Below are 12,528 nucleotides of genomic sequence, written 5' to 3'. Positions count from 1 at the left end.
TGTCAGAGTGTGTGTGTGAGAGAGAGTGTGGGTGTGAGAGTGTGTGAGAGAGAGAGAGACAGTGTGAGAGTGTGTGTGTGAGACAGTGTGTGCGCGAGAGACTGTGTGAGTGTGCGTGTGAGAGAGTGTGCGTGTGAGAGAGTGTGTGTGTGTGAGAGAGTGTGTGTGTGTGTGTAAGTGTGTGTGAGTGAGAGTGTGTGTGAGTGTGTGTGTGAGAGAGTGTGTGTGAGAAAGTGTGAGAGAGAGAGAGTGTGTGTGAGAAGAGTGTGTGTGTGTGTATGTGAATGTGTGTCGGGGGTGGGAGTGTATTGGAGACACGTTTGGAAACAAAAGCTTAAAACCACAGATACCACCCGGTCCCCAGATGCTAATCCGGTGGGGTGCCCCGGTGGGGTGCCCCGGTGGGGTTAACACCGGGTGCAAACAGGGAAACACACGTTTTGTTTTGTTTTGTAAACCCGTGTGGCTTTTTAATTAAAGAAATAATTGTTACACCAATCTGTCAGAGCAACCCCCTCCCTCCAGAGTTGAGACTGTGTGAGAATGCTCCTTTCCCTGTTTATTCCCGAGTCTTGGATTTTCAGGCTATGTACACTCCCCCGTGCACCATTCCCAGTTGGCGCCGGAAAAGTACAGGAACTGAATTAGGCCATTCGGCCCACTGGGTCTGCTCTGCCACTCGACCATGGCTGTGCCCCATTCTCGCCAGTCATCTATCCCTCGGAATGTCAACTTTCCTGCTCCTCTGATGCTGTGTTCCTTCTCATTTGTGTTATCACTGACTCCAGCATCTGCCGTTCTTACCATCCCTAAAAAAACGATGCCTTAAGGGCCAGCTCTCAGCTTTGGGTTCACAGAAATCCAACCGGGAGCATTGTTCTGAAGAGACTGCGGCATTTAGAAGAGGTGGAACGCTCGCTATCTGGTTGTGGACCAACAGAATTAAATATTCCTTGGTGCGAGTCCCCCACAGGGTGCATTCGGTTAGCACTGTCCCACTGTTTGCTTACAGAGGACTAACCTGTAAATAATCAGCGCAAAACAGCCGGAGATCTGAAGCCAAAGGGCAGAAAGAGGCCGGAGGAACTCAGCAGGTCTTTGGAGAGACAAAGTAAGAAACGTTATAAGTGTTTTCTCTCTCTCTCTCTGCAGATCTGTTGAGTTTCTCCACTTTGGGCTGCGGTTAATCTGCGTTGTACTGTGTTTGCAGTGCAATTTCAGAACATCAAGTCAGACTTTACAGTCTTAGGGATTTTAACCAAGAGCTGTAATGTTCCGCGATTAGTGATAGGTCAGTGAATTTCTCCCTATGCACACAGTGGGGCCTGAGTTGTGCATTGAAACTGTGTGTTTCAGACAGAGAGAGAGAGAGAGAGAGAGATGGGCACAGATCCTTACCTCAGTACAGATTGTTTTCCAATAACATGCCCAGTTTATGCAGTTGAAGGTTAAAAAAAAGATTTCCTCAGAACTTATCTTCCAACATTCAGATGCCAAACTACACTAACACAGGAGCTGGAATCCCCTCCACCCCCTCCGCTCCGTCTCTTCCAAAGCTGTTGCACTCTAGAGGAAGCATTGGATACTTTGTGCAATTGCAAGCTGCCTCAGAACATCCCAGGGACAGGGGAAAACAGTAGAACAGACAACACAGAAATTCCCCTCTTTCTTCTGTCTGAACAGTCCACAGAGTCCCAGAGTGAGAATTGGTCTTTACCTGTGATACTGGGCTGACTAGGGTAGAGTACTTCACCTGTGGCCTTCAGAGCACGCTATTGCTTTAACCCAGGATGGTACACCCATGAGAGTGTTCAGGCACACTAGTTCACTCCAGTAGAGACATGGAGAGAGCAAACAAACTCCACACAAGCAGTCATCCAAGGGTGAAATTGAACCCAGGTCCCAAACTGTGAGGCAGCAGTGCTAACCACTGAGACACCGCAGCACCCTGTGTCTCTCTTGCAATCTTCTGAAATTGTTCCAGTTCCAATCCCCAAACTATCTGAGGAGGTTTGAGTCGGACTCCCTACTCACCCAATCCATCTTCCTTGCAGCAAAGCTCACTCTGAAAGAATCCCTTTTGCAATGTTAATTATGAAACTCCAGCAGAATTAATAAAGTAATACATATAAGACTATAAGACATAGGAGTGGAAGTAAGGCCATTCGGCCCATCAAGTCCAATCCACCATTTAAATCATGGCTAATGGGCATTTCAATACCACTTCCCTGCACTCTCCCCATCACCCTTGATTCCTTGTGACATCAAGAATTTATGCCCAAGGATTAGCAATAAGATTTGGATGTGAATATGGGAGGTATGGTCTGTACGTTTGCAGATGACACTAAAATCGAAGGTGTAGTGGACAGCAAAGAAGGTTATCTCAATGTACAATGGGATACTGATCAGATGGACCAATGGGTCAAGGAGAGACAGATGGAATTCAACTTAAATAAATGTGAGGTGTTGCATTTTGGTAAGAAAAATCACAGCAGGACTTTTACAGTTAAAAACAGGGCCCTGGGGAACGTTGCTGAGCAGACAGACCTGGGGCTGCATGCCCACATCTCTTTCAAAGTAGCGTTGCACCTAGACAGGGCAGTGAAGACAGTGTCTGGTCAGTCAATGTGTTGAGTGTAGGAGTTAGGAGGGTCATGCTACAGGACATTGGTAAGGGCCACTTTTGGAATACTGCGTTCAATTCTGATCTCCCTGCTATAGGAAGATTGTTGTTAAACTTGAAAGGGGGCAAAAAAGATTTACAAGGATGTTGGAGGGTTTGAGTTGTAGGAAGAGTCTGCATAGGCTAGTGCTATTTTCCCTGCAGCATCGGAGATTGAGGCACGTTATAGAGGTTTATAAAACCATGAAGGGATAAGGTGAATGCCCAGGGTCTTTTCCCCAGGGTAGGGGAATCCAAAACTAGAGGGGCATAGGTTTAAGGTGAGAGGGGGAAAGGGACCTGAGGGGTAACATTTTCACACCGAGGGTGGTGCGTGTATGGAACGAGCTGCCAGGGGAAGTGGTGGGGACTGGTACAGTGACAGCATTTAAAAGACATTGTCTCTAGACTGTTTGCAGATGGATGTTGTGGGAATTACAGTGGGCGGTAATGGCAGCATTGAGCAAAGAGTTGAATAGCTCGTGATCCTTAACTTTGTGGATTGGTTGAGATCCTGTAGTTTTGTTACCTTTCAACCATGACTGAATGCTGGCATTCAGGGTGAGAAAGAGAGCCCAATGTTTCCCAAAGCAAGAGTTGGTCTTTCCCTGCGATACAGGGGTGACTAGAGTATGTACTTCACCTGTGACCTTCAGAGCACTCTAATGCTTTAGCGCAGGATGGTACACCCATGAGAGTGTTCAGGCACACTAGTCCACTCCAGTAGAGATGAATTTGGCTTTTTAACTCTTGACTTGGTGTGTTGTAAGGAAGGGATAAATATATCATGTGACTGCAGTTAATCTGCAGGGAATGTCACCCTGTGCTATCTTTGTTGTCACAGGTCAAAGTGTTTTAAGTTTCTTTCATGCTTTAGATGTTTCATTCCATTGCTCCCTGTCTCCCTCTTCATAGACAGCTACTTTAATCACATCTGTGGCCATTTTTGGCTCTTCCAATCTACTTATAAAAGAAAGCACAGTTTGGAATTACAGGTGACAATGACCCACAGTATTTCAGGGTTTCACCACATTGACTTAACAGTCAATAGTCAAGATCTAATCACTATGTTAAAACCTGGACACTCTTCATTCCTGTGCTAAAGTAAATGCTTCATTATATCATTTTTATTTTTCATTTTACAAAGTGTAAATGTGCAGTCACTAACTATTTTGGGTGCACCCACAATTGACCCTGGGACTTGGTGTATGAAATAATAATCGTGAGAATTCAGTTATTTCAGAGATGGAGCACTTGTGTTCACTCATACACTAGCAACTTGCCTTGATACAGCATGTAAAACATCTTGGGATACTTACTTTCAATAGCTAAGGCACAGGGGTTAAAAGCAGGTAGGGTCTGGCCGGGAACTGTATATAAAAAAGTCAGTTTGACCACACAGCGAGAGTGTTGTGTACAAGTTCTGGAATCCCCATTATCAGAGGGATGTGATAGCACTGGGAGAGGGGGCAGAGGAAGATTTACCAGGATGTTGCCTTGTGGGGGCTGGAGAGTTTCAGTTCTTGAAGAGAGAATAGGACAAGCTGCAGGGTTGTTTTCCTTAGAGCAGAGGAATTTGGGAGTTGGGGGGACATGATTGAGATGGATAAAACAATGGGGGTATCGATAGGGTAGACAGGAAGGAACGTTTCCCCTTGGGGGTGGGACCAATGACTGGAGGGGGCATAGATTTAAGGGAAGGAGGCAGGAGGTTTAGAGGGGGACGGGAGGAAAAGTGGTTTTCCCCCCAGAGGCTGGTGGGGAATCTGGAAGTCACTGCCTGTAAGGGCGGGAGTGGCAGGAACCCCCATCCCATTGAAGAAGGGTGTAGATGGGCACTCACATCCCAAGGCTTTGGGCCAAGTGCTGGGAGACAGGGATTGGAATAGTGAGGTGGTTGGTTATGACCAGCACAGACTTGATGGGCTGAAGGGCCTTATTCTACACTGTTGACATCTATGACTCTATGCTTCATGTGCTGCCAATATGAGGCAGATTTTAACACCAATCCACAGAAATTCCAAGCAAAAAAGGGAATGATTTTAGGGGTTAGATGGACAAGAGGATTCCAAAGTGTGAAGCCTCTCTAGCTGAAGGACCAGTTGCAAATAGTGAGTCAGTTAACATTGCAAGTGTACGATTGAGGGTCTTGAGAAGTTGAATAGAGTAATTGTGAATTGGATGGCAGGATGTTCGAATTTGTTTGTAAAAATGATGGTGGAGGCAGCGGGAAGAGTGTGTGGTCCCTTTAAGAGGTGATGTGCTTTTCTAAGCTTGGAAATGAAAAGAATGCCTGAAATTAAAACATATGTATCAATTGGCTGTGTGGTGAGGGACCTCAACTTGTTTTGATCTTAAGGCAATCAGCTTGAACAGCATCCCAATTTATTAAAAGAGGCCCTTAGAGATTGAAAACAAACTGAATTTAAATCTGATGGCATTGACAACCAAGGACCAATCTTATTATAAGAAAATTGACAGGTCATCAAAGGTATATAAGAAGAGGGTTTTTATTTTTGAACACTGTGTGAGAACAAACTGCCATCAGGAAAGTAAAACACTGGCTGTCACAGAAATCTTCAAGCTCTCTGATTAAGCACCATCTAAAAGATACTACAGGATTCTTAGCTAATATTCCTGACATAAGGATTTGACAAAGAAAGAATTCCCAACTGAAGAACAGCGGTAAAGCTACAGAACATTCTGGAAGATGCAGCCTGACTAAAGTTTTGAGAGTCTAAGTTTTGTCTTATAACTTTGGTTTATACAACTGGGACTTATATTTATTGGAACAGCGTGCCATTAGAATTTTGTTTTGTTCAGGAATAGTTGGTAATTGGGGGGGAATTGTCCGGTTTGTTTGCAGTTCTATTAATTCAATCACTATTAGAGTTAGCTAAATAAGTTGCTACTTGTTGCTGAGAAAGTAAGTATCAGTGAGTTCATTTCATTTAACTGCCCCCTCTGCAAGGAGGGGGAGGAGACTTAGTGTATGGGAGAGGGCGGAGAGGAAGGCTCTGTCTGCAGCCTCCACCCCTCCCCCACCAACACAGCTGTCTGTGGCAAGGAGTTTCAAAGAATCACAACTCCCCCCTCCCCAGAGAAAAGAAATTCCTCCCCATCTCAGTCTTCTGTTGGTGCCCCCTTTACTCTAGGGCTCTGCCCTCTGGTCCTAGACTCTCCCATGAGGGGGTACGCCCTCTCAGCATTGATCCTATTGAGCCCCTTAAGAATCCTGTGTGTTCCAAATATTGCAGTCCAAAAATTCTGAGTCCCGAAAATTTCAGCTGTTAACACACTTTGAGAGAAACAGTAGTCCTTACACTGAAAGGGCAGGTATGGTTACATTGATTCTGCCAGGCCATAGGGCTGTTCTCTATCATTAAAGAGAGAGAGAGATGGCTGGTGGTGGCTTAACTCTAGGGGTGAGGATGGGGAAAGTCTTACCTCAGCCCTCACTCGGCATCACGAGCCAACTGTCCAACCAACCGAGCTAACCGTCATCTCCAAACTAAGAGAGCGACCCATTCACTGCTTAGCTGTTTCGGGCCACTTGCTTCAAATTTGTCGGCTGGTCCGTGGTTTTTTTTAATTTTGGGAAGTTTCACCAGCTCCTGCCCCACTTCTGCAGCGATCTATGATGACTTCAGTAATAGGGCGCTGGGTGAGATCGCTTCTCTCCTGGAGAGATCTACGCTCATAGCTGAGCATGTATAATGTAAGGTAGCAAATGGGACACTGTCCTACGCTGCTATAGAGGGACAGAGTTTAAAAACAGGGAGGGCATGCTGCATCTGTATAAGGTGCTGTTGAGGCCATATCTGGAGGATTGTGTACAGTTTTGGTCTCCTTCCCTGAGAAAGGACGCACTGGCACAGGAGGGGTTGCAGAGAAAGTCAGTTCTGGACTTGAGATGGTTGGCTCCTGTGGAGAGATTGTGTAGCTGGGACTAAACTCATCGGAATGAAAAGGGGGGGATCTTATAGAAGATGATGAAGGGAATGGATAAGGTAGAAACAGGTTGTTGCTCCATCTGGAGGGTGAAACTAGAATGAGGGGATGCAGCCTCAAAATAAATGGGGGGGCCAGATTTAGGACTGAGCTGAGGAGGCACATCTTCACCGGAAGGGTTGTGAATCTGTGGAATTCCCTGCCCGATGAGGTTGAGCATTTTTAAAGCAAAGGTGTTTGAACAGCAAAGGGATTGAGGGTTATGGTGAGCCGGGCAGGTAAGTGGAGCTGAGCCCACGAGTAAGATCAGCCATATGGAATGGGCCTGACCATCTGTCTCTCATGTTCCTACAACATGACATACTTAACATGCAATATCTTACGGCTGCCCATTTGTTGGCTGTTCCCTCTGGGTAGGTGCCGGAGGTTGGCACGGGGCACTTTCCTCTCATCTTTCAGGAGCGGAGGGAGGGTCTGGGATGTTCTGAGTGGATGAATATCCCTTTAAACGCTCCGAAGCCAACTGGAGGAGAAGTGCTGGAAGATGCGTGCGTTCCGCTCATTGCGCCCATTAATTACAAATCGCGACCATTAATTACCAATCGTGCCCACACTTCGGTCGTCTCCAGCAAGCAGCTGGTACTGGCTGGTACTTTCTCATATGTGCCTTCGTTTAATCAGATCAGTTCACTCGTTCCTGCCTGCCATACAAGCATCGAGGGGGAAGATAAATGACGGCATGTTAAATTCCACTTAATGACAAATGTAACATATTTCCTTCAACACAGATTTGCTGTGGTTAGTGAATCAAGTGGCACCAGATAATTATGGAATGATAACCGAGGAATTGTAGGTTGTAATGACACTATTAGTCTTCCAAAGAACTTTTCCCTGACTATCCAAGTTTGCGTTTCATGTCCTCCCCCCCAGCCCCCAATTCTAGAGGCGAGAGATAAACTGTCTGCCCACATCCCAGGCGGGGCATACTAGCGGGCAGCTGAGTGTGTCCAGTGAGTTGGGGCAGTAGGAATGGTCTGTAATTTGGCCACTGTTCTGGGGGGATGCAGGGGGAGGTGGGAACAGAGCCCAGCCAATCCTGACCTCCAGATCTCCTCCACCACAACCACCCCCCCAAAACTCGATCGTCCCTCTTCCGAAATTTCCTGTTGACTGAAGCTTTATGTCCTGGGGTTGGGGTTGGGACGAAGTGAGTCGCTGCGAGCCGAGGGGCCATCAGAAATGGGAAGGGGAGCGGGGCCATTCCACCCATCGAGCCTGCTTCACCGCCCAGTAGGCTGATCCCCCTGCTGCAAATGCCTGCTTTCCTGCTCCCCTTTCTCCCCCGGGGATTCCCCGACTGGTCCATCCATCTCAGCATTAAGTGTAAACAAGGACTCTGCCCCGACACCCACACAGCTCTCTGTGGCGAGGATCCCATGGACTCCCAATCCCCCTCCCCCACCGAGAGAAGAAATTCCTCCCCATCTCAGCCTTCAGTTGGTGCCCCCTTTACTCTGAGGCTGTGCCCTCTGGTCCTGGACTCTCCCGCGAGGGGGAACACTCTCTCAGCATTGACCCTGTCGATATGTTTCAATGGGATCACCTCTCATCCTCCTAAACCCCAGAGAGTCAGAGCCCCAAGCTCTTTAATCCTCAATAAACTCTTCAGTTGCTATCGTTGGCAAAGAATGGTGCTCAAGTTGAGACGGAGCCAGTGATGATCATAACTTGCTTGATCCATGCCATGTTGTTTCCTTTACGAACCTCAAGACCCCTTTCTGCTTTATCTCAACCTATTTTGTTCACAATTTGCATGCGATGTGTGTCCCAGGTTCCCTTTCAGACCCAGACTCTTCATTTCTCATTAACCTTTCTCAACCTTCCTCCCATCACTTTCCCATCAAATTTCACACGCAGGACCGGTATGGAAATGCACCCAGCTCAAGGCCAGCATGGCCACGATGGGCCGAGGAGTCTTCATTTCTGTGCCAAAGATCTCCACAACTCTCACCTCCGGAGTGATGACCCTTTCCGGTTTCAAATCCGAAACGGCAGACTTCCCTGGAATGTGGAAAATGTTCCGTAGCTTTGCAGAAGGTCGTTATCTGGACTTTCTGATCAGTCAGGGATTAACTGCTCAGTTTGCAAGTGCTCTGTGTGCGCAGGAGGGCTCTTTTGATCATTCGGTGTAACATTTCTTGCTGTTCATCTTCAAGATAGAGACAGTGAGGGCAAACAGTCCCCTCGCCTGCAGCGTTCATCTCGACCCCTTTCCCAGTTTGGGAAACTTTCGCAGACGATGCCAGAGTATCATTGGAGACGGGGATCCCAACTGCTCAACAGATGAAATGCTCAGAGCCCACGCTCGCACCAATATCATTCACATTTTTTTCTCTCTCTTCTGAAATAGAGTCAAACAGCTCGGAAACAGACCCTTCGGCCCAACCCGTCTGTGCCCATCAGATGTCCGAAATAGATCCATTTCCATTTGCCAGCATTTAGCCCCTATCCCTCTAAACCCTTCCTGCTCATGTTCCCATCCAGATCCCTTTTAAATATAATACCAGCCCCCACCTCTTCCTCTGGCGGCTCATTTCACACATGCACCACCCTCTGTGTGAAAAAGTTGCCCCTCAGGTCCCTTTTCAATCTTTCCCCTCTCACTTTAAACCTATGCCCCTCTAGTTTTGGGCACCCCTACCCTGGGGAGAAAGACCCTGACTATTCACCCCTGTCCATGCCCCTCATGATGTTATAAACCTCTATAAGGTCACCCCCTCAGCCTCCGACGCTCCGGGGAAAATAGCCCCAGCATCTCCCTGTAGCTCAAACCCTCCAACATCCTGTTAATCTTTTCTGAACCCTTTCAAGTCTCACAACATCCTTCCTGTAGCAGGGAGACCGGGATTGAACGCAGTATTCCAAAAGTGGCCCTAACCAATGTCCTGTAGAGCTGCAACATGACCCTCCCAACTCCCTATACTCAACACACTGACCAATAAAGGCGAGCGTACTGAACACCTTCCTCACCGCCCTGTCTACCTGTGACTCCACTTTCAGGGAGCTATGAACCTGCCCCCTCAAGGTCTCTCTGTTCAGTAACACTCCCCAGGGCCTTACCATTAAGTGTATAAGTCCTGCCCTGATGTGCCTTTCCCAAAATGTGACACCATTCATCTATCTACCTGCTGGTTAGAGATCCTGCGTGCAAGGCCTCTGAAAGAACTAAGAACAGAATTGGGAACTGCTGGAGGAACTCAACAGGTCTGGCAGCATCCACAGAGAAAGAGAGAGCGAGGGAGAGAGAGAAAGGTTGGCGGGGGGGGGGGAACAGAGTTAATGTCTCAAGTCCGTGACCCTCATTTAGGACTGGAATGAAGTAATAATTGATGCAGTAAAATGGTTGTTGCATAAATATGTTCCAGGGGTTTTAGAAGAGGGGTTTGAAGGGGAAATACATTGCTGAACTTCAGCATCATAATTAATGCTGAATCTCAGATCCGCATCACCTATAATTTATACCGAGAGACGTCTTCTGGCCCCTGGCTGTGTCTAAATCCCGTGCCTCCTAAAGAAGCTGCGTTTGCAGTTTGTAGAAATCGAGGTAAAAATCACGCGATCTTTCGAGATCAAGGGTTAATCCCCTACCGGTTTAACTGGACAGTCTCCGCACCTCAGCCAAAAGGAGAGAGGTTGGCATGGTAAGCGCAGTCAGATTAGATTCACACTCATTGTTACCTGTGTACAAGTACAGAAGTGCAGGAGTACAGTGAAAAATCTTCAACATTGCCATGTGCAGCGACATCCGAGATTCGAAACCTTAAGAACACGATAAAAAGAAATAACCGACAAAGTTAAATATTACTTTCCTCCTTAGTGTCACGTTAAAAAAACAGAAAGTTAAACATTACAGTCCTTCTTAGCATTAAGTTGAAAAGTAACGGCAAAAATTCAAATGTTTGTGGTTTTTTATTTGAAAGTGCAAACTTTCGAAGTGTTGCTCCTTCTCGAGGTGTGGAGCATGACTCGAAGTTTGCGACTTCCTGACCTTGCCCACCCGCGTCACGTTCTTAAACAACCCTTTGGGCCAAGGCTCAATTTCCCAACGTGACAGAGCTAGCTGTAGGAATTGAACCCGTGCTGCTGGCACCCCATTACCGACAATCGCGAGCCGCCCAGACGGCTAAGGCCTAGAACTTGGGTGAACTTGACCGCGTGCTGCATTACCCTCAGCGCCGTCCCAGGGTTAGGCAGGGCAGGTGGTTCGATGGCATCTGGCTGTACCACGGTCAGTGCTCTGCTTGCCTCAGCGAATCATTAGGAGGAAAGGCAAGAAAGGGCTAGGCCTGGGGAGTGTACAAGAGACGGAGATGACTTGATTGACTCAAAAGGGGACTGCGGGAGGATCTTCAAAGGACCTTTTGGCCCTGTGGGACAAACAGGATGAGGGAACGCTGTCGAAAAATGAGCAGATGGAAGGCAGCCTTTCTTTTCCTTCAGAGAGTTTGAGAATTTGGAATTTCCGGCCTTTCAAATTCCCTTCCTCCGAACACATGGCATGGAAACAGACCCTTCGGCCCAACCTTGCCATGCTGACCATAATCCGAAACTCAACTAGCTCCCACCTGCCTGCTCCTGGCCCATATCCCCCTAAACCTTTCCTATCCATGTACTTATCCAAATGTTCTTTATATGGACTTATACACTTCCTGACTTCCTGCTCGCAACTCCGCGAGACCGAAATGAGTTTCTTTCCTCCTCTCTCTCCCTCGTATGTTGGTAATTTTTCCTGCGGCTTCTGGGGCCCTCGTCAAGCTGACGTCCCCTCGCAAAATCTTGGTGGAAAGGCTTGGAGGTCGAACGAGGTGAATTCATGGGGCTGGGAGCCCTCACGTCGATCACCCCAAACCTCCCCCAACTCCCCGCTCCTTGCTAGCCCTTCAGAAGGGACAAGCAGATGGGGGGGGGGGTGTTGCACAAGGCTGGGCTGCCATGTGAACCCCACAAAAAACCCCTCCCCACCCCGGACCCTAGGATAAAGCAGAAGCAGTCGCTTTCCCATTTGCTAGCAGGGATAACATTTTTCACACAGAGGGTGGTGCATGTGTGAAACGAGCTGCCAGAGGAAGGAGTGGGGGCTGGTATTACATTTTAAAGGGATCTGGGTGGGGACATGGATAGGAAAGGTTTAGAGGGATAGGGGCCAAAGGCTGGTAAATGGGCCCTGATTAGTTCGGGATTATGGCCAGCATGGACGGAATGCTCTGTTTCTGTCTGCTTACCTCCGATACTCGATTTCATCTGGCCCTGGAGGGACGTGCACTTTTAAGCTCGCCGGGCCGCACAGGCCTGCGCCTCCCACCAGGTTCTTTAATTCCACCGCAGGCCTTCTCCCTCCTTTCTGCACATGCGGTGCCCTGCTCACTGATAAAACCTAGCACCCAAGAGCCCTTCCCAAACATCCTCTGGCTCCGCACACCACTTCCTGCCCATCACCTTTTCTGCGTTACTCATTCACCCAGAACACACTTGTAAAAGAACAAAGAACAATGAAAATTACGGCAAAGGAACAGGTCCTTCGGGGCCGATCGAGATCCTCTGTCTAACCTGTCACCTATTTTCTAAGGATTTGTGTCCATTTGCTCCCTGCCCATCCATGTACCTGTTCAGATATATCTTAAAAGACGCTAACGTGTCTGCGTCTACCACCTCTGCTGGCAATGTGTTCCAGGCACCACCACCCTCTGCGTAAAGAACTTTCCACGCATATCTCCCTTAAACTTTCCTCCTCTCACCTTGAAATCATGACCCTTAATAATTGAGTCCCCCCCCCACCGACTCTGGGAAAAAGCTTCTTGCTACCCACCCTGTCTGTACCCCTCATGATTTTGTAGACCTCAATCAGGTTCCTCCCT

The sequence above is a fragment of the Stegostoma tigrinum genome, chromosome 40 (genome assembly GCF_030684315.1).
Source record: "Stegostoma tigrinum isolate sSteTig4 chromosome 40, sSteTig4.hap1, whole genome shotgun sequence".
Classification (NCBI taxonomy): Eukaryota; Metazoa; Chordata; class Chondrichthyes; order Orectolobiformes; family Stegostomatidae; genus Stegostoma; species Stegostoma tigrinum.
This window is presented reverse-complemented; position numbering follows the sequence as displayed.